General features: G+C 37.1%; 1 long non-coding RNA gene and 1 pseudogene across 1 annotated transcript in view; both read right to left on the bottom strand.

Moving 5' to 3' along the window:
- The window catches only part of LOC111743678, a 502,800-nt gene that overhangs the window by 346,424 nt on the left and 133,191 nt on the right, over positions 1–23,185 (bottom strand). The window lies entirely within an intron of this gene.
- Positions 4,879–4,994, bottom strand: LOC111744045 (annotated as a pseudogene).

Here is a 23,185-nt window from a genome sequence, read left to right as displayed (position 1 = left end):
TTTTTTTTTACCAAGATGTCCCAAAGCACAGAAAGGGAATTTCAAAATTACATTTTATACAATATTCGAGCACTCATTATGTAATTTATTAAATTCCAATTCTGATTTTGTTGTGATTACTGTCAATGACTTCTCATTTGCAAGCTGTTTTCAATAATTATAATTCAATAAAACTGTCAAAATATGAAGTTTCATGAGTTCCATTTATTAAATATTTGATTAAAGTATTCCAACAGATTTTTTTTAAAAAAGGCAACCAGAATTTGGAAGATTCAATTGTAGTAAATATATTTTAATACAATAAATTTCAATGTAGGATACATTGATGACTTTCAAAATAGTTGTTCTAAGGCTCAAACCTTTCCAAAATTTAATTGATGATGGAGAGCAACGAAAAGTGTACACACTGTTGACAAACTTTTAAACTTAGTTTTAATTGTAATAAAAAAATATAATATAAAATTTATCATCTTAACCATTTTTAAGTGTACAGCTCAGTAGTAATAAGTAAATTCATACTGTTGTGCAACCTAGCTAGAGAACTCTTTCTTCTTGCAAAACTAAAAAATCTATAGCCATTAAATAAAAATTCCTCCTGTCCTTCTCTCCCCAGACTCTGGCGACCAGCATTCTACCTTCTGTCTCTGAACTCGACTACTCTAGATACCTAATGCAAGAGTAATCTTGCAGTACTTATCTTTTTATGACTGTTGTTTTTTTTTTTTTCACTTAGCATAATGTCCTCAAGGTTAATTCATGTTGAAGCAGGTATCAGAATTTCCTTCCTTCTCAAGGCTGAATAATATTACATTGTTTGTATATAACACTGACAAAGACTCACTCCTTGATCAAACTTTAGTTAGGTTCCTCTGAGTCCTCTTGGCCCCGTCCTTGCTGCATATGCATAGTCCATTCTCAGCAAGAATCCTGATAATTAGTATAGAAAGAATCCACCAGTCTTGATATCTGATTAAGTTCTTCATCTCCTACCTTGAAATCTAAGCCCTTAGCCTCCTTCAACATGAATCCTGTTAAGTCTAAATTGATTTAGCAAGAATCCACCTCCCTCAATGTCTCTTCTTTAATAATTTACTGACCCTCTAACTCTACTTGACTATAAATGCCCACTTGTCTTTGTATTCTCTCTTTTTCCATACTGCAATGCCCCTATTGAAATAGTCTTAAATAAAGCCCCAGAATAATTTTATCTTTAATATCACATTTTATTTATATGTCCTTCTACCTTTTAGCTATCACAAATAATACTGCTATGAACATGAGTATACAAATATCATTAAGATCCTACTTTCAATTATTTTGAATATCTACTTGGAAGTAGAATTGATGGTTCACATGGTAATTTTTTTCAATTTTGTGGGGAACCCCCATATTATTTTCCATAGTGGCTATACCATTTTACATCCCATGAATAGGGCATAAAGGTGCCTATTTATCCTCATCCTCATCAACACTTTTTATCTTTATTTACGTTTTCCAAGAACAGCTATCCTAATGGGTATGAGGTGGCATCTTATGGTTTGATTTATCTTCCACAATTGTTAGTGATATTGATTATTTTTTCATCTCTTTCTTGGACATTTTTACATCTTCTTTGGAAAAATTTTTATTCGAGTCCTTTGCACATTTTTTAATTGAGTTGTTTGTTTTTGTTGCTGAGTTATAGAAGTTCATTATACCCTCTGGATATTAACTTATCAGATATATTATTTATATTTTCTCCCATTTCATAGGCTGCCTTTTCACTATTAATTTTGTCCTTTGATGCACAGAAAAATTAATATTGGTATAATTTAATTTATCTATTTTTATTTTGGTTGTCTGTCCTTTTGGTGTCATATTCAACAAATGTCATAAAGATTTCCCCCTACATTTTCTTCGAAGAAGTTTGTAGCTTTAGCTCTTATGTTTAGGTCCTTAATCTATTTTTTAGTTAATTTTTATATATGGTGTTTGGTAAGGGTCCAACTTCATTCTTTTGCATAGAGATATCCAGTTTTTTCAGCATCATGTGTTGAAAAGCTTGTTCTATCTCCAGTGAATGGTTTTGTCATGCCTGTTGAAGATCATTTGACCATACATGTGAGTGTTTATGTCTAGGTTCTCTATTCTATTCTATTGATCTATACGTACGGTTTTTACCAGTAACCACACTATTTTGATTATATTAGCTTGCTAATAAGTTTTAAAATTGGGAATTGTGAGACCTCCAATTTGTTTTTTTCAACATTGTTTTGGCCCTTTGGGAGGTCCCTTGAGATTCCATAGGAACTTTAGTATAAACTTTGCAATCTTTTTTGCAAAAAAAGAATGCTAATGGGATTTTGATAAGAATTACATTAAATATAAAAATTACTTTGAATACTACTTACGTCTTAACAATATTAAGTCTTCCAACCCATCATCATAGGATGAATTTCTATTTATTTGAATCTTTAAATTGTTTAAGCAATGTTTTGTAGTTTTCAGTGTATACATCTTTTGCCTCATTGGTTAAGCTTACTCCTAGATATTGTTTTTTGCTGCTATTGTAAATGGAATTATTTTCTTCATTTCCTTTTCCAGTTGTTCACTGTTGGTATACAGGATGATATACAGTATATAGAAATGCAACTAATTTTTGTGTATTGATATTGTATCCTACAAATTTAATGAATTCTTTTATTAGTTCTTACCGTTTTTTGTGTCTGTGAAATCTTTAGTGTCTTCAACACATAAGATCATATTGCAACAAACAGAAATAAGAATACTTCCTCCATTCCAATTTGGGTTTATATTTTATCTCTTTGTCTTGCATAGTTGCTCTAGATTGGACATCCAGTACTAAGTTAAAGAGAAGTAGCAAAGGCTACTACTACCTTGTCGTTTGCTAATCTTAGAGGACGAGCTTTTAGTCTTTCACCACTGAGATGATATTAGCTGTGGGTTTTCATATACGGCCTTTATTCTATTCATGTGGTTTCCTTCTATTCTTAGTTTGTTAACTGTTTTTATCAAGAATGCTGACTTTTTTCAAATGCTTTTTCTGCTTCGAATGAGAGGATCATATGGAAGGTTTTTCCCCCCTTCATTCTGTTAATGTGGTATATTATATTCACTGATTCTACTCTTTTCTTTCTCTCCCAAAGAAAGAACCAGGAAATGGTGTGATGTTGAATCTTTTACCCCAATACTACTTATTATGTTTCCAGCACAAACTCAAATGTAGAAAGCAACAAGGATACTTCTCAAGGAGATGGTGTCCTTGTCAAAAGGGACACTGACATCAGGCTTTTATTTGCTGAGCTATAGAATTTCAAAGACCTATCCTGTTCTACTACAGGGTCAGAGCATATTGAATGTTTTCTTTGATTCATATGCTTGGTAAGGCAAAGGGATTTGGTGTCTGAAACTCTCTTTGGAAATCTCAAATCTAAAACTTGGCCAGAGCTGCTTGGAAAAGCACTGCAAAGTGAGCAAAGACAGCCTGGATTAAGAAGCAAAGATCCGAGTTTGACCAAAGGGTAAAGAGAGCTGAGATAAAGTCTTCTTAAAATAATACAACCAAAAAGTCCTGTCTGCCAGCTTTGAAGCCCTAGCAGAAACAGCAGGAGATAAAAAGAATGAATAGGTGAGAGACTGACGTCTTAATTTAGGCTTGACTGGACTTCTAAAAATATCTAGCAATAAGACTGTGTTTATATATGAGAATGGGAAGAAAAGCTGCAGGATACGTTCAAGTATTGGACTGGGGAGTGAAGGGATGAGGCAGCAAAGTGAGTGACAAAGAAAAACGTACACTGTTCTCTCTGCTTGCACTCCTAAGCCCAGCCCTTCCTGTGTACTAGAGATAAATATATAGAAAGGAATCAATACACTATCAATATTTTTTAGTGTTGTTTCATCTCGAAATTGTCATAGACATCTTCGTAGAGGAGGTGAGACTTTAGGATGTGAGGTGGATTTAAGGGTGGTGGGAGGCGTGTGTGCATTACATTCCAATTAGAGAGAAACAAGAATAGGGAAAGTAAGAATGCTTAAGATTTCCCATAGGAAGGCAAATACCTAGTCTAATGGACAGGGGAGTTTTATATAGAATGTAAAATGGTAAAAGATCTGGAAAAGTAGATTGGCGTATGATCCTCAAGGTTCCTGAACATGAGCTTAAGAGATTAGAATTTGAGGGAGAAGAGGGTTTGGGGAGGAGCAGTGAAATGTTGTAAATTCCTGAACTGACCATGAGATGATCAAATTGATATTTTAAGATGTGTAATCTGACATGATGGAAGCAAATGAGAGGAATGTGTCAGAAAACAACTTTAGGGTAGCAGCTACGCCATTAGAATGCTGGTCATTTGATTCCAAAATCTCATTATTAACCACAGACAGCTCTCAATCAGATCTGTTGTAAATACCCTTATACAACTACTGTTCCCCTTGTGATGGTGGGGGAGGGGAGCACTCCGTCAATCATTAGAGACTTTGTTTATTTTATTTCATTCTCTGCTTCATCTCATGATTATATAATGTGATCCTGACTTAGGAAAATACTACCAACTCACTAGGAGTCAAAGAAATTATTCTGCATATCTCTAAAACAACCTAAAGTGAGATTCAGAATTTATATTGGTTCCCAAGCTGGAGCTGTTTGTGGTCATTTTATTCTTGTTTCCTAAATGCTCTGTGTTTATTATTCAGTGAGACGTCCTCACAGAATACTCTGCATGTATTTTGATTATGGTCTTAGCTATGGCCCTTTGTCCTCACAGAATAAAATCAGACATTCCAAGTACCAGGAGCCCAAGAATCTGGTTTCCATGTTATCCTTCAGTAAATCATAATGCTTTATTTTTTTTAATTTAAAAAAATTTATTATTAAAATTATTACAACATCTGGTCTTCCTAGTTGGTCTCCCATCCAAGTACTAACCAGGCCCAACCCTGCTTAGCTTCTGAGATCAGACATCAGGCTTGTTCAGGGTGGCATGACTGTAAACCATGGACTGTGGCTCCACTGGGGTGTGAACCAAGATCTCCTGTGTGTACAGCAGATGTGCTAACCATTACGCTATGGAACCACATCCAAGCATAATGCTGTAAACTATGAGGACATCTGTGAAGGTATCACTGTAAGTGCTGGCCTTTGCTGGGTCTCTTTGGGCCATCCTCAAGTCAGCTCTATGAGCATCTACTATTCATAAAAAGAGTGACTGATATTTTATATTTTTTCCCATGTTAATCTTGCCTTAATGGCAAAGGTCTATTTTTCTAGAGATTTGCTCAGCAGTTATGATAGTAAAATACTTGAATTTCTTACTCTAATATAAATTGAATTCCTTATCAAGAGTACTCTTTATGTTTGACAAACATGAATACGTAACAATATTATTGTTCATGACACAGGATACAATTGTGGACATAATTTACACTGGAACTTTTGCTTATAATAAACTCATTTTAATTTTTTTTTCTCATTCATATATTGTGCTTGTCACATGCTTTTTTTTATTTGAAAACATGTAAAATCACACACATTTTAGTTTACAGAAGAAGTATAGCAGTTTCTCTCTTTGATATAAAAATATTTATTAATTTTTGAATGGAGCTTTCAGAAGTCAAGCAGATTTAATTTGAAACTTATGAATAAAAGATTTGCACTTAGATTAAATCTTTCTCCAAGGCACCTGTGTCTTTGTTGATCATCATGTTGCACAACGAAGTTGTGCTAATTCATCGTGCTGTTATTTTAATTACTGCTCAACTGAATTTATTCATTCACAGATACAACAGCAGCATCTCCAAGCATGGGCTAGTACTCTAAACTCTTCCTTCACCAGGGTTTTTTTTAGAGGGTTTTCATGCAAATGAGAATAAAATCCTCCCAGTCATTCAATTTAAATAAATTACTTTAGAATCAATTTAGGCAAAAACCTAAAGAACTTAGCCTCATTCCAGATTGAGGTTCAAGACTGCCTAAGGTTTTATAACAAAATTAATTCACAGTTTTCAACTCTTCTCTCACATATAAAGTTTAAAAGTTGAGAAGTTAGAGATTAAGAAGTAATTTTAGAGAAAGCCATTGCAGCTCAGTGAATACTACTACCCCTGAGAGGTGAGGGCTGATTTGATTCTCTCAGCTCAACTCTAGCGAGAGGGGCTCCAAACAGACACTGAACATTTATTACATGTGCTAGAAGCTTGGGAAGCAAACTGTACTCACTTCTGCTTCTTGCCTGGAAAACCTAACAAGGGAGAAGCTAACTAAAGAGGCCACTTGAAATAGCGCCATAGCAACAGCAGTTCTGGAATGAACTGCATTGCCTATGAAGATGAGCCCAAAGTGCCTGGTTCTTGTGAACCACTACAGAGGGTCTCCAACTTACGATGCTTCTACTTACAACTTTTTAGCTTTACAATGATGCAAAAGTGATACTCATGCAGTAGAAATCATACTTTGACTTTTTGAATTCGGTCTTTCCCCAAGCTCGCGATATGCGGGTGTGACCCTCTCCTGATGCTAGGCAGTGGCAACAAGCCGCAGCTCCCAGTCCGCCCCTCAATCATGAAGGGGAACAACTGACATTCTGCAGTGTACAGCTGACCCCTACACAATGCAGGGGCTTCCGGTTCTCACACCTACACAGAAAATCTGTGTAACTTTTGACTTCCGAAAACTTAACTACTAATAGTCTACTGCTGACCCAAAGCCTTAATGATAACATAGTCGATTAATACATCGTGTATGTTAAATGTGTTATATACTGTATTCTTACAATAAAGTAAGCTAAAGAAAAGAAAGTGTTATTAAGAAAATCCTAAGGAATAGAAAATTCATTTACAGTATTTATTTTTTACAAATCTGCATTAAGTGGATCCACACAGTTCAAATCCATGTTGTTCGGGGCTAAGCTACAATGTTCAGTATGTTAAGTGTATGAGATGCATTTTTGACTTACAATATTTTGAACTTACAATGGGTTTATCGGGTTGTAACCCCGCTGTTAAGTCCAGAGGCATCTGTAGTAGAGCAGCATGAAAGAGTTTTGTTCTCTCATGCGTGGATGAGCAAGGGATCATGGGCTACCCCTTGAAAACTAGAATTGTATTTTCTGTCACCTACAAACTTAGAATGAAGTCGGAATTGACCAAACAGTAACATTAACACACTCGTCCTTCTAAATAATTAGCAAGTTCCCAGGGATGAGAAAAGGGTCTCATAAGAATCCAGGGAACTTCTCAATGAGTGAATAAGTCAACATCGAACACCTCCTAGACCCAGAGAGCACCAAACTCAGCTCATTCACAATATGTTTTGTAATGAAATAATTTTCAGGCTCCGTTTATCTATTCTCTTCACTGCCAAAAATCTTCCTAGTTCCAATGGTCAGAAATCTACTAGCAAGGCGAGAGAGAAAAAATGAAAGTGCCAATGGTGAAAAGAGAGCAGCAGTCAAGGAAGCCCACACCATTGCGCTAGATGCCGCACGGCTCACATTTTGAACGCTGCTTCTCCATCTGGATGTTCTAGCTCCTGAAACGGACAATCAAAGTGAAACAGGTATGCTCTGGTCTCTTGGTTTCCTTGGCAACCATGAGCTCAATATGCTTTCAAAGGTTACTGTTGTTGGTATATTCGCCAACAGGAAGGTCAGTGCTACCTTAAGGACTCTTCTGGGTCAAAAGAACCCCAAGAGGTGTGAATTCATTCCTGAGTTCCATGACAGTAAGGATCAGGAGAGGAAGGTTTAGAAAAAGGATCTAGGGCCAAATGAACCAGAGGAAATGGGATGCCCCCAACTACACTGTGCAGTGTCATCGTGGCTAGCACATACCAGAGCTTCGTAGGAAATCAGAGCCCAGACCAGAATCAGCTCAAGGACTCCCTCCTCTTTACTGTCCCTCTCAGACCTGAGCCCATGCCAAAAGCAAAGTACTTGAATAGACAGAAGCCAGACAGAGAGGTTAAGTGAGACACTCTTTTATGAAAATTTGGGCTCTGATAAAAACATGTATATATATGGCATGCATGCTGGGGGACTCCCCTAGATTGTCTGGGAGCCATAGGGAGAACCAAACTCCTGGTCACACATTTCAGAAACTAGCATTTATCAAACAAAACACCAGCTACCTGTCTGGGACTCTCTCAGGGTCTATTGCTTTCCTATTTCTGCTACTATAAATCTATGCTATCCACTCCAATGAATTTTCCTTGATCTATTCAGGTAGTATATGGGGCCAGGATTATGTAGCTTTATAACTCTTATTCCCTCTTAAAGTTGAAATCTTTAAGAGTTGCCCCTGGCCTTAAAGATATGAAATAATATACTGTAACTTTATGGTAACCCAGGTTTCCATGAGTCTGATTGGTGCACACAGAGGATGGCAGAAGAGAAAGAAGGAAAGTGTTTTGTCATGTTGTACTTTACGAAGATTCTTTTTTCTTCTTGGTTAATAGGAAAATAGATACTTTATAAATCTTTATATTTGCTGTAGGCTTCATGTTTAATGAGGTAAAGGATATTCAATAGTTTTTCAAAGCATAGCACAGCTGGAATAAAATTACCCAAGAATTAGCAATTCACATGCTCTACAACACAATTGGTGATATTTGTACTGAGTATTTAAACAATGCACATAGGCATAAGGCTTGAAACACAGAGAGACGGACCCACTCACTGGTTTCTAAGTGTTCCCTGGTCCTTAACAGGGATCCGCATAAACCTCTTAACAAGCCAGAAATCCCATTTGACTGAAGAGTCTCATTTTAGCAAAGATACTATCACATCATTCTGTAGCCCCATTTTAGAGGCTTTGACACAATTTCTTTATCTTTCCTCTCTTCTCTCCATATGTGAAATATGTATATCTTCAAATGTTATTTAATCTCTCTTAAAATTGATTTAACTGAGCAACCATCATTGTGCTAGATGCTATTGCACTTTGAATCCCGCTTTCAAAGAAATCACAGTATTTTAGAGAAGAAAATAAGCAAATAATTACTACAAGTTGACAAGTGGCCACAGAGTGGGAGGGTTGCATGCCTCCGGTTATCTGAAGAATCAGGGAAAATTTTACAGAAGAATTATGCCTGAGTTAGACTTTGAAGGATAATAGAAATTTTTCCTGGTAAGGTATTTCAAATAGAGAGACTATAGCCTTGCCTGGTCAGGCATTGACAGGTAGCTCCGCATAGCTGTCAGATAAATAAAACACTGCTTAGAGGGGATATGACGGGGAATTGCTGGAGAGAAAACTGGACAGATGGATGATGGAGAGATCAGGAAAGCCTAATATGTAATGCTAAGAAGCTTGGACTTCACTCAGTAGAGACTTGGAGGCCTTTGTTGTATTTTAATCAGAGGAACAATTTGATCAGATTTTAATTTAAAAAGAAAGTTACATGAATACTAGATTAAATGGAGACAAGACTGGAGAGTGGGGGATAACTTAAGATATCATTAAAGACCTAGGAAAAAAGTAATCAGAGTTTGAACTAAAGTGGGGGTTGGAAATATGGGGGTGAACTAAAGAAGCAGGGTGAGGGTAGAATCTATAAGACCAAGATACAAGTGATTCGATACTGTGGCAGAGGGTGAGAGAGCCCAGGGAAGTGGGATATGAGTGAAAGAAAAAATCAAGGATAATTTCAAGGTTTCAGAGATCTATTTTAATTTTTCTCCATAGAAACATTGTGCCTTATGTCCTTGCTTCTCTAAGTGTGGTCATTGTATTTCCTTGAAGAATGGACATCACCAGGAAGTATATCAAAAATGCAAGTTATTGGGCTCCTTTGCAGAACTTTTGGTGGCAAGGTTCAGGAATCCTGCCTCCCAGATAATCTGCATGCATGCTAAGTTTGAGAAGCACTGTCGTATGTGTTTAATACTCTATACACCTTTCCCATGAAAAATCTTCCTTTGCTACCAGTTATCTCTGGCTCCTCTATTTCTAGTTCTGCTCCTGCCTGAAGACTAAACAAAAGTAGCCTATAAGAGTGGTGTGAAAATTTGGAAGTGAGCAACCTTTTTCCAATACTAAATTTGAGGCTCATTTCATATGGTCGCAGCAATTTAATGATAGTGTGGAGACGTTTCGCCATCCACTTAGTGTGGTTGCAATATGGTATGTGCCTGCCTGTTATTCCATTCGACTAAAACACTTACAAAGAATGGACACCACAGTACTTGAACTCAATGTCTATTTTCTCTCCACAGTTCTCATTTCGATATTACCAATGAGGGCAGTGTCCCACTGTGATCCCCTTTATTACGAATGCCTCCATTGTAAATAGTTCAGAAAAAGAGAAGCTGAACTTACAATGTAATACTGAAAGGATGGGAAACCTTGTTCTTAATTAGGCTCTTGAGTTTGAAAAACTCCATTCTTTTCATGAGAGGAAATACTTCAGACTGAGCATCGGGAAAAAGAGATGGTATACAAGACTTGAGAACAGGAGATTGACAGACTAAAGAGAATGTCCAATTTGTTGCTTTTCTGAATAGAGGTTTTCAAGGTTCCGCCTTAGATTGTTTTGGGGCTATCTACTGTTCTCTCCCCCTTTTTCTCTCTCACAATTGCAGTTTTTGGAGTTTTAACGTTCTCAATTCATGCCCTTCCTCTCAATTTATTAATCTATGTTTTGAATGAGATGTACTTTTAAAGGACTACTTTCTCCTTTTTTCAAAGAAACATCCTAGTAAAATGAAAATGAAGATACCTGAAGAAAAAAAGAAAACAAAGGGAGAAAGCAAGGAAGGCGACAGTTAGGAGAAAGATAATAAAAGCCCCCTACTGGGCCCTTACACAAACCAGGAGGAGCGAGGCTGTGCTGAGAATGCCACAGACAATAAAGGCAGAGCAATAACCCCCACTTAGGATCTCTAAGAGAAGACAAAATTATACCCTTTATGCTCCTACAGGGAACAACAGGACCACCCAGGAGGAACAAAAAAAATGGAGCTCTCCTCTTCGAGAGAGAGAGAGAGAGAGAGAGAGAGAGAGAGAGAGAGAGAGAGAGAGAGAGAGAGACAGAAATTGCAAAAATATCTTCCAAATTATATAAATAGTAATATACTGAGACTGTTTCTAAACAGATATTTTGGATACTCTCCATTCAAATGAGTGCTGCCTCCATCAAATTTGGCCCTGGAATTGTAAATGGACCCCAAAGATGCTGCCAGTGATTGCAACAGTTTGTGATACCTTTTTTGAGGATTGTCTTTGGGATGCTATTTTCTTTGTCTTGTTCTGTAGTGTGTTGGTCGGCTGGCTGAGTGGCTGGTGGGTTGATCGGTGGGTTGTTTTGTGTGGTATGCTGTACTCGTTTCGTTTGTGTTCTTCTTAAAACTGGCCATTACAGGAATGTGCTCTGCAGAGTCCATGATTGGAATTCCACATATCTGGCCCTGAGAGGAGCTCTTCTGAGGCAATCCTTGATTGTCTGGCACTCATGCAGAGGTGAAAGTCAAGACCGAATGCACCAATGACTACTGTGACTTGACTTTTTGTGTTTTAGTCTCTACTCCAGAGGTTTATTTATGGGATGAATAGTTCCCACAATACACCCCCAGTCTTCTCTTCCTTTCCAGGTATCTCAGAATGCTGGCTAATCAACCCTCCCAGCTACGTGCAACCTGGGTTTTGAACAAGAGACAAGCGGGGTACTTCTACCTTCCTTCAAGAAAACAGGCCCATGCCTGTTTGGTAGCAGTGTATTTCTGATTCACTACTATGTTTTTTAATCCATCCCTATTGCTCTTGCATTGAATGGAAATATGTCCCAGATTCCAGAAACAGATTGATCATCATTCCTCAATTTTAGTGTATTTTCTCTTTTCTCCCTTTTCTTTATAAGTAATTATCAAAGGTAGATAAAAGCCCTGTACATTCAGATATTTGCTCACATGTATATAGTACCTTTATGAAGTAGACCAAGATAAATATTGGTTCCGACTTCTCCTTGGGAATAAGCGAAATAAGTAGGAGTGACAGTAGTGCTTTTACAATTTTTTTTTTTTTTTTTTTGCTTTTTTGCTTTTGTTTAATACTCATTTGGCCGTGACAGCAAGCTTGCCCAGAATGGGGTATTTCCATTGGCTGGGGCCCACCATGGAGGCTGGCACGTACGTGTAGGAAAGCTGCCTCGCCTGTGGTCTTTCTGCTCAGTCCCTCTAGAGCTGAAAAGATGACTTGGCTGCATCCTCCATTTGTGAGGGATAAGCAAAGCCTCAATCTCATCACCCTAGGGAAAAGGACAAAGATGCCCCTCAGCTGAATAGAGTTTAGAAGGATAACTTGGCTGTTCATCTGATAGGCAAATCAGGACACTCTCAGGAGTTAAAAGCATATGGAAAGAAATATGTAAAAATTCACCAACATGGCACATTCAGAAAAACATTAGGTGTAGAAACTTGGTATGTGAATGACAGTGGTATTTGTACCAAAGACAGCTCCCAAATTCAAAGTACTGGTGAAAAGACCAAGACCAAATTTTCTCAAAGCATAGTCTGTGGACCAATTTGTCAGAATTACCTAGACTAATAGTTAAAATGTAGTCCCCTAGGCTTCACCCCAAACTAAGTCAAGAATCTCCTATTAACACTCATCCTCAAGAGCTATTCTAAGGATTTTGAAGTGTACTGAATTTGAAAAACTAGAACATTACCCATCTCAGAGTTTTAAAAGGCTAAATGAGTCACTATATTGTTTTTCAAGTTACTTTATAAATGAAGTAAGTATTATACTATCTTTATATATTTATTTTATAAGTAGAGCAAGCATCGGATCATTGTTAGGCTATAAAATTATACATATATAATTTTATTATTATATTTTATTATATATTATTATATTTCAATATATATTATATATTTTATTATATATATTTCATTATATTATATTATTATATTTTATTTATATACACACATATGTGTGTACATTATTTCTCTTAAAGGCACATTCCTAGAACTGTTTATAAACTGACAATTCTGATTATTTCTTTCTAGCCACCTTGTTTCAGATAAATAGATGAGTGGAATTCCACGGCTATTAAAATAAAGTTGATTTTCTGGTCATGATCAGTTAAACTTGCACGCTTCAGATTCAAAACCTTTTAGTGTTCCCAGGCCATATCCCCAAGTTTAGTCAATTTTAAATATAAAATCCCTCCGTAATAGATATTGGTTTTCCCATGCCATTATTTAGGCCAAACCATTATTACATTATACCTGAGAAGTTTCTTAGGTGCTACTAGCATTTCCTAAATTCCACATTTCATCATTACAACTAACTTGTAATAGGACTTATACCCAGGAAACTTACATAAGGTATAAACAACTGTACAAAGGAAGAAAAGTTTTCTTATTTGTAGATGCTATGATTGTACACTTAGAAAACTCAGAAGGCATCACTGAAAAGCTATTACGACGAATAATTGAGATCAGTAATTTACCCAACAGTAAAGTAAACATATAAAAATCAATAGTTTTCCTATAAAACAGGAAAAGAAATTAGAAGAAATAATGAAAAGTACATTATTCACGCAGTGATCACTGTTTCGGTTCCTGAGCAGTGCTAAGATCCTTGCAGAAGGTGAACGGTCTTTCCTCAGCCCCATGAGGGAGTGGAGTGTACCAGTCCGAGAGCCACACGTCTTGCATTCAAATTCGGGCTGCTGCATAGGAGCCATGTAATCTTACAGAAGTGAAATCAGTCCCTGCTTTTGTCTCCTCTTCTCTGAAATGAACAGTTTAAAAAATACTCCATAGAGTTCTCGTGAGGACTATATGGGTTTATATGAATCAACTGAAGTTATGACTCTGTGAGTATGTAATACATATACTATGGGCTAGGACTATACTGCTTTGTGTATAATATGACTATATAAGTAATTCACTTACAATAGTGTCTGGCACAAATGGAAAACACTAAATATATCTTTACTGTGATTATGTGGCACACGAATTTCTGAAATGATATAGTCTTGTGCCAGCAGCTAATTACACAGCCGACTTCAGAAATTTCAGGATTGAATCTAATGACTTAAGATTCCTTACAATCTTGAGATTCTATGATTCATTGAAATTATAACTTGATAATTTTATTTTTCATCTCCTCTATGGTTTTTGTTAGTTTGAAGACTGATGGTTTGATACATGTGTATTCATGTTCTCTCATCTAAAACAAATTAAATCTTAAGAGGGGGAAGAGCAATTTTAGATAAAAATGACCAAAACAGGACTCTATTTTCTTTTTCCCTATAAAATGAATTGAAACTTGTAAAGGAAATGGTTGACAGAGAAGAACAGAAGGTGAACTGGAAAATCTATGCTGATGAGAAGTTGGGCTGAGCCCACCTGGTTTAAAAGGAATTTAGAAAGGCATTGTGGGGAGATGGAAAACAAACAAAGCAGAGATTATAATCTAAACTCCTCCATTTCTCATCTGAGGGAACTGAATAGATCTTGCTTAAATCCTTAGCCACAGTTTCTTCATTTCTAAAATAAAAACCAGATAGGAATCTAATTCACAAGACAGTTGTGAAGGGAAAGCAGGAGCTAGGCACCAACAAAGTGCCCTATGAATATTAAGAATTAGGAGTTTGTTATTCCATGTATACTTCTCCCTGGTTTCTAGAATGCCACACCTCCACAGGTGTCATTAGACCTGAAATTATACCATTATGAATCCTTTTTTGGTGGGGAAAGCAATCTCTTCCAAGCACCTTCAGCTACTAAGTCTCTTTCTCCTTGATAAGAAGAAATCCATGCACGATGTGAACTCTGATTGCTTATTGTGTAAAGGGGATAAAAGTGGTCCAAATATGAAATGAAGGAGACAAGAGATCTCTCAAGCCAATTTCATAATTGACCCAGCATGCACCTCTGTCAGTGAAATATGGAAAAGAGGGCTAATAAATATGGCTTAAAAATTTTTTATATGGTTTGTTACAAAATGCATTTGAGACCTGAAATATATATAGTAACCTCTCCCCAAATTCCACTTAAATTAAATTCTTCTATGCAGGGATTTATATTTCTATATCTCTTCTTAAACGGAAAAAAAGAACTACAAATCAAGGTGGCGATTCATCTAAATATAAAATCAATATTTTGGGTATTAAATTAATGAAGGGTCAGGTATAAAAGATAAAGGCTTCTGTACATAATACCTACAATAAAACAAAATAAATGCATATGAAACTATTTTTCTCCATCTAGTAGCATGATAAGTTCCCTTCCAATACCCTTCAGCCTGTATTTAATTATTCTCTTCCCAAAACCTGAAAATTCAGCCTTGTTCGTGTCTATTGTCCAAGCTAATTGCACTGAAATGTGTCCCAGGACTGAGGGATGAAATTGAAAATGAATATGACCACTGTATTATTGCTATTTAAGCAGCAAGAAATATTGTAAATATATAAAATGGCAGTGTTGTGCTTTCTATTTAATGTACTGCCCTTGTATATTTAAATAAATTTTTAAAATCTGTGTTCCTTTGGTTGCAAGCAACAGAAACTAAATCTGACTAAAATAAAAGAGAGAGAAAGCAATCAAGAAAGAGATTGGAAATAATGCATTGAGAATTTGAGGTATCTCACAGAATCACAAGGAAGGGGTGAAAAACATTTCTTAACAAAGCCGTCATTAGGTATAGTAGGAAATAATGACATTTTCCTAAGGGATCTACTTACGTCCTACATTTTTATGTCACATGGCTTAAGGCACACTTTTCTGGCAGCTATAGTAGCTAACCGTAGCTTGGAACACATGTGCCCCATTTGCCAGAGAAAAGGTGGCATCTTGATTGACAGTCCCAGAAAGATTTTGTAGAGTGAGAAGGATAAGATCGCAGTGAGAAATCAAAAGAAGGCAAATAGCTTCTGAACAGTCAAAAGTCCCCAGATATCCACAAGACTTCCCCTAACAGCTTTCACCAGTTAACCAGTGGCCTCATGTTCCCTTGTCTAAAATTCCTCCCCACATCATAATGCTGTGTTAGAAGCAGAGCCTTCAGGGGTGTGGGCTGGAATTCTGTACCTAAGCCAGACTCTCCAAACGGCCCAGGGTGGCTGCTATGAAATATAGTCTTCGCAAGCTTAGTCCAGGAGAACAGCACTGCATATTTTTATGCTCAGAATCTCTATTCATTAAAATTTCCATGGTGAATGAATAGAATTAGACATATGTTTTTCCATTTGCATGGGTTTAAAAATAGACATAAAAATTTATCATTTTTTCATTCAAATAGTACAGGTGTTTTTTCTGTTATCTCCTTTTTCCCCCCAAACTACTCACCACTTTTTTCTTTTTCTAAATTTAAAAAATAAACAAGAAAAGTTATCAAAGGATCACTTTAAATAAATTTCAGTAGCGATCTCTCCATAGATTTCTTGCCACTTGAAAAAAAAATTGCCAAAGAAATCAACGTTTGGAATAAAACAGATTTTGGTCTTATATTGTTATAATATTTCTTCCAAGTCAAGACTTTCAGAACCAAAATGGAAAACCAAAAATAATAATCTGTTTAGGCAAAAAATAAAAGTTTTCGAGATTATCACTTTACCCTATCTGGCACACCAAAATCCGTGTGAGAAATATTTAGATGACTGACAACTAGCAGGTTTAGATAATTTTTTTTTTCTAGTGAATCGACATAAGGCAAGACATTTTGATGCTAAGAAAACACGACTAAATAAAGCCTTTGAGTTTCAAACACTAGCTCCTAGAATGACATGGTGGCAAGGGTTTGTTGTTGTTTTCAGGGGGACGGGAAGGAGATAAAGAATTGGCGGCATATGTTGTGATTCATTCATTTTACCTGCCTCTGAAAAACAGGCTATGGAAATATGAACAGAAATTTGGATCAGCCCATGGAGGACTCAAGCAGCATCTTCTAAAAAACTAGGTTTGACTGGTAGATTCGAATGCTTCTTATTCATCAGTTTCAAGTGTGGAGAAGTATTGCTGAGAGGCTGGAGTAAGGACTTTGGAACCAGAGAATCTAAACCCCAAACTCTGCTACTTCAGTGACAGATGTGCAGCCCCCGCGAGTTAATTAATGTCCTGAACCTCATGGTCTCTAACAGTATCCTATGTGCTTTTGGAAAGGATTAGAAACAAATCTAAAACAATAGGGACTCACCTGGCATGTAACGGTGGTGAACAGATGATGGCTGGTATGAAACTTTATCACAGTGAAAGAATATTCTATTATGGGCAGTTAAATTTTTATCCTGATTTTACCTGGTACCCCAATATAAAAGGTGAAACACCCAAGCAAAAGTAGGCCTTGCCTTGGCCTATGTTTCTAAGGAATGCTGTTGCTTGGATCTTCTTACTATAGGCAAAAGAAATGGCTAAAGATAATACCTGGGTTCAACAAGTATGAATTTCTCATCTTAAATCTAACCGATTAGAGTTCTCTAACTCAGCAGTATCTGAAAACTACAGAAGTATTCACTAAGGAAAATGTGACTCCATGTGACAAGGTGACCTGCTCACCGCATGGTTGTGTAATAACGCTCTACTTCTGGTTTGGGTTCTGTATGTCTTTCATGTGTGGTTGTGTATCGTCCACTGGTCCATGGCTGTGACACTCACCCACATCGTCCTGCCCCTACTGTGACTCCTCATGGGCATTACAGCTGCAATAAACTAATTTGCATGGGTTCTCTATTCCTATGACTGCGATTAATAGAATTTCAGTTTGTTGATTTTTTTTATAAAGGGAATGTATCAGTTATATTTTAGATATCCAAACATAGTTTGACCAAGCAATTGTTCACATATTACTACTCTGAGCTGGAGTTCACTCTCTTGCTATGTAAATGCCATGAGGATACGCATGGCTGTTCTTGATGGGGCGCTTACCCTGTGGAAGCTGCTGTACGTGATGATTTCCTCATTTTATTTCATTTAATACTTTAAACAATCTTAGGAGCTATGTGTTTTATCCACAACTTACAGATGAGGAAACCAGACCGCACAGCTAATGAGATGGCCCAAATCACACAGACTATGGGAATCAGATCTCGGATCCGAATCTCAATCCACATATCTGCAAAGCCCATGCTCCTCCTCCAGCACACAGTCTGCTCCACAGCGACCCCCACTGCTGCTCTGAGGACGTGTCTTAAGAACATGGGCTCTGGAACCAGATGGCTTGACTGGCGTCCCAACTCTGCCACTACACTTACTTGTATGAATTATTAATTATTATTATTTAACTCATTTAATAATGTCATGAACAACATTAATGCTAATGATTATTAATAATAATTAACTATAGGGATGCCATGATGATTATATGAACATGTAAGTAAAGCAACTTAAGTGTGCCGTGGATAAAAGTGAAATCAACGTAAGCATACTGTCAGTGAGGAAGCCTCTAAGGGTTGTTGTGAGAAATGCTTGGACGATTCTGGCAACTTCGTACACCTTCTATCTCTAATCTTCCCAGTTCTCCTTACAGAGATCCCTAAAGTTAGAACAGCTGTGGTTATCTATATGATGTTCTGCATTTTAATCGTTCTTTGCTCATTTGCCCCTCACTTCCACAGACAATGACAGCTTAAAATGCAGCTCACAAGACTTCATTTGCATTTTAGGATATGATGTGAGACTCTACGTTGCCTCGCTGGTTCGTTTATGTCACCTGTAAATTGTGTTTTATTCATGAAAATTTTCACTGGACTTGATGTTGTGATATCAAAACCATTACACTAACTGAAAGAAGTCTGGGGATGAGGCTGCTAGTGAATCCCTTTTCCTCTCCTATCCAGGTTGCAGGCAATTAGGAATATACAATAAGGCAAAACAACACTACCAAGTAGTGAAACTTTATTACGGATAAAACTGTTTGGAGAATGAGGCAGGACCTACTATGTGCCTCTCAGAACCTAGGATTTCAAACCAAAAGCGCCAAGAATTGTCCACTCAGTGGCAAGAGGAGAAGGAAGGGAACAGAAATATTCGGATTTTTATCCATACAGAAACAGATGACTTTTCTCTAGAGCCTCGTGATAGGTGTCGAGGAGAGAAGAGGTCATGCATCATGGGTACTAACCTTTATCCCTAGCAGATGTCGAGTTCTAGACAATTTCCTAGGTCAAATGCCACTCTTCCTCAATTAGGGGCCCATGTGATTCACCCCGTGTGTCCTCTCACCTTCTCTCCTACTGGTCTTGGCCTCGCTCACAACATTCTATCGAAGGCAGCTCTTGGTCAGACCTTTGCACCCGCTGTTCCTATTTCCAGAAACACTTTGCCAACTCATTGTTCTTCACCTGTTTTATTCCTTCTTGTCATTCTAGTCTCAGTTCAAAGGTCATGACCTTAGAAAGACCTTCAATAATCACCCAAATATAAAGACTCTGTTATCTCTGTTATATAATCCTGTCTCATTTTATTCATGGTGTCTGAAATAATCTTATTTATTTGCTTGTTTACATGTTTATCAAATGGCTTATTCTACTAGAACTGGGTGAACAAACGTTTTCTTAAAGTAAAGAGCTAGATAGTATATAAGTTAGGCTTTGAGATTCATAGAGTCTCTGATGCAACTTCTCAACGCTACCACTGTAGTATGAAACTAGTCACAGGCAAAACAAAAATGAATTAGCATGGCTATGTACCAACAAAACTTCATTTTCAAACACAGGTAGAGGCCATATTTGGACTGAGGTCATAGTGTACTGACACCTGTGTTAGTAAATTAACTCCATGAAAATAGAATTTACCTGTCTTGCTCGCCACTCTCTCCTCTTCACCTAGAACAGTATCTGGTAATAGAGCAGATTTTAAGTAAATATTGTTGCATGAATAAATGCACCCATGCTGATTTCTGGCAAAAAAATTTCCTTATGAAAAATGAGGAGGAGGCGGATTTTCCCCTAATAAGGTCTAAAATTTTACATATTTGCTTCATTTAGAGAACAGATAATAAATATCTGGAATTGAATTAAATTAATTTTTTGTGTGCCATCTTCATAGAAACATTCCGTTGTGTCTCACGTACCACTCACAAAAAAAAGTACTGAATCAAAAGATTTCGCTTAAAATTTTAATTTACTTTGAAAAATAAGCCAAAGTGATTCAGGGCTTTCGAGAGAGTAATAGATTGGCTGACTGAAGTAACTGAGATGGTTTTACACCCACCTTGCTGGAATGCAATTATTGAAGAGAGGGAGGGATAATCAGGCTCTAAACCTGATTCCAGTCACGACTCTAACATGAGTAGTTTCTGTGACTTCCAGGTCAAGCATTTTCATCTCATGTCTCAGTTTTCTCATCTTTAAAACTACTGGGCTATTTAGCAATCATAAGAGCACATGTGTATGAATGTCTACTAGACAACAGGCATTGTTTATTATCTTATGTATTATCTTACAATATTAACTTGCATATTTTCTTATAATAACTCTATGAATGTAGACACTCCATTTTACAGATGAGGAAACTGAAGCACAGAGGATTTGAGCAAATGAAAACTAGCAAAACCAAGTTGGTCTTACAACTCCAGGTCCATGCCCTTAAATCTATACTAGGCTGCCTGATAGCTAAGTCCCCAGTGAAATAAGGATAGTCTATGAATCTGTGGTAAGTGGATTTCTGACATTTCAATATTTTTCTTAAAATCTTTCAGGAATCCTATATAGAAGTTCATCTTAACGCTAATGTACAGTTTTGAGTTGCTGGGGCAACAACTAGCAGAAAGTAAAAACTGAAGTATGGGGACGTGCCATGCAGAGTGCTTCTTGAGTGCATTTTACAGGTAAATGAAACCTAGAAAGAATTGATTTCTCAGGGCCTCCCAGATGGGTGGGCCCAGAATGAGAACTAGAGTTCTGATGGCCTAACTCCCAAGAGGTTTTAATTTTCTAAAGTTAAAAAGCAAGTTCAAGCTGTAAGATGGAACAAAATGGAAGTATCCACCATTTAATATCATTTAGCATTAATAATGCTGCATGTGCGTGCGTGCGTGCGTGCGTGCGTGCGTGTGTGTGTGTGTGTGTGTGATGAGAGAGAGAATGAGGGTCAGGAGCAGGGAGCCTGCTGGCTGCCACTGAATTGTGTGCTGAGGACTACGTTAGGTATTTTACATTGATTGTTCCATCTTCACAATCATGTGTGAGTAGGTATTATTGTCATTACAATCACTTTATAAATGAGAAAACTGAGCTAAATAAGGGAGATTAGATAATTTGGTTAAAGACACATAGCTTATAACTGGGGAGAAGTAATTTAAACTCAAGCAAGGAGATTCTGGAAGCCATATTTCTAAAATCTATGCTAACGTACATCCTGAAAGGTGGGGAAATTTTCCCTTAGAAAACAGTACTACTGTCTATGATTCTCACTCACTGACTTTAAGCATTTTGGATCACAGATGAATCTAAAAAGCCTTCCGTGTGAGGAGACATACCAAGATGATGACAGCTTTACTTTGTTTCCCAGATAGAAGCTATGAAAAAGTTCTACACCAGGGTTTTCCTCAGTGTATTTTGTGATTAAATGCTTTTAGGAAATGCTGACTTAAAACAAGATCAACACATTCTGTTGGTTTTCTCTGTTTGCCTGTGGGAATTCTCACAACCTAAATATTCTAAAGACTTTGTGAATCTGGAAGAGGAGACTTAGTACACAATATCCCCTCAATTCATTTGGAGCACTTTCAATCTACACATTTTAAAATATCTCTTAATATCTTCCTGAAGTAATGCTCCACATTTATTTCATTTTAGAAGTTAATGCAGAAAGTTTAGAAAATGAGGAGCCATCTGAATGACTCTCATTATTTCACACAATCCTGAAGACTGATACACAGGACATGAAAGGTGGATGGCAGGAAAGGATAAGAAAATGGTTTGAAACAAAAAGTACAATTGATGAGAGGAGATTTATAGAGTCCTGCCAAATGTTGTACCCTGCGTACCTCAGGCAAAGGAGAGACAGGCACAGGCAGAAAAAGGGATGAGGAGGGCACCAAACAGGCCCAATATTTACAGCAATGGCTCCATTGGTATTTAATGTAATGTACTGCAAACTTTGCCTAGGTGTGGTGTCACATTCCAATAAATAAATAAAAGTAATTTTACTTAACAAAAGTTGCTTAATATTATGTAAGCATCTCTCATAATGGTCTTCTTGGGTCAGAAAGCTAAGAACAGAGTGAAGTATACCTTTGCTGTGGGCTAAACTGTGTCCATCGAAAAGATATGTTCAAGTCCTAACTCCTGATACTTGTGAATATGACCTTATTAGGAAAAAGGATCTTTGATGATGTAATTAAGTTAAGATGAAATCCTGTTGGATTAGGGGGGTCCTCATACAATATGACTGGTAACCTTATAAGAGGAGGAAAATTGGGACACAGAGGCACTGGAGAGAAAGACATATGATGATAGATGCAGAGACTGGAGTGATGGTTTTACAAGTCAAGGAACTCTAAAGATTGCCAGCATCCACTAGGCACCAGGAAGCAGCAAGGCTCTTTGTCTAGAGCCTTCAGAGACAGCCTTCCTCTGCCAACTCCTTGATTTTGGAATTTTGGTCTCCAGAACCGTGGGAGAATAAATGTTTGTTGTTTTAAGCCACCAAGTTAGTGCTACTTTGTTTCATAAGCCCTAATAAACTGAAACAACCTCGATTCTAATTATGGGCATTAGGGAGATCATAATTCTCAAGCAACACCACAAATGGCCATGTACAAGCTAGAGGTTTGTCTCTTGTGAGTATAGACTGTAATTTCCAGACAATAAAATTATATTCTCTGCACAAGTAGTGATACAGGCAGAAAGTGAACACACAAGAAGCACAATAGCTATAAAGTAGCTGAATCTCTCCAAAGTCATTGCCAAAGTTTCCAGTACTTCTTGAAAGTTTACTATAAACACACAAAAAAAGGTAAGGATCGGTAAGAAGGGGTCTCAGATATAACCATATGGCTCTAAGATTCTGAAACAACAGTGAACAACAGAAGTCAATAAAGAATTAAGTACTAATAAGTGTGGTTCTGACTCTTAGATCTGCAGAAGTCCATGGCAAAATGGAGATCAATAACCGATGGTGTCCTCATAGATACAATGTGACATATGGGCTTGGGTAAGCAAGGCTATTAACCTGACCTAGGTGAGGGTACCTATGGGCAACTAACAGAAAATATTTCCGTTTTCACTTTTTATTAATAT

The sequence above is a fragment of the Pteropus vampyrus genome, unplaced genomic scaffold (assembly GCF_000151845.1).
Source record: "Pteropus vampyrus isolate Shadow unplaced genomic scaffold, Pvam_2.0 Scaffold5, whole genome shotgun sequence".
Classification (NCBI taxonomy): Eukaryota; Metazoa; Chordata; class Mammalia; order Chiroptera; family Pteropodidae; genus Pteropus; species Pteropus vampyrus.
Note: the sequence above shows the minus strand (reverse complement) of the source record. Positions and strands in the feature narration are given on the sequence as shown.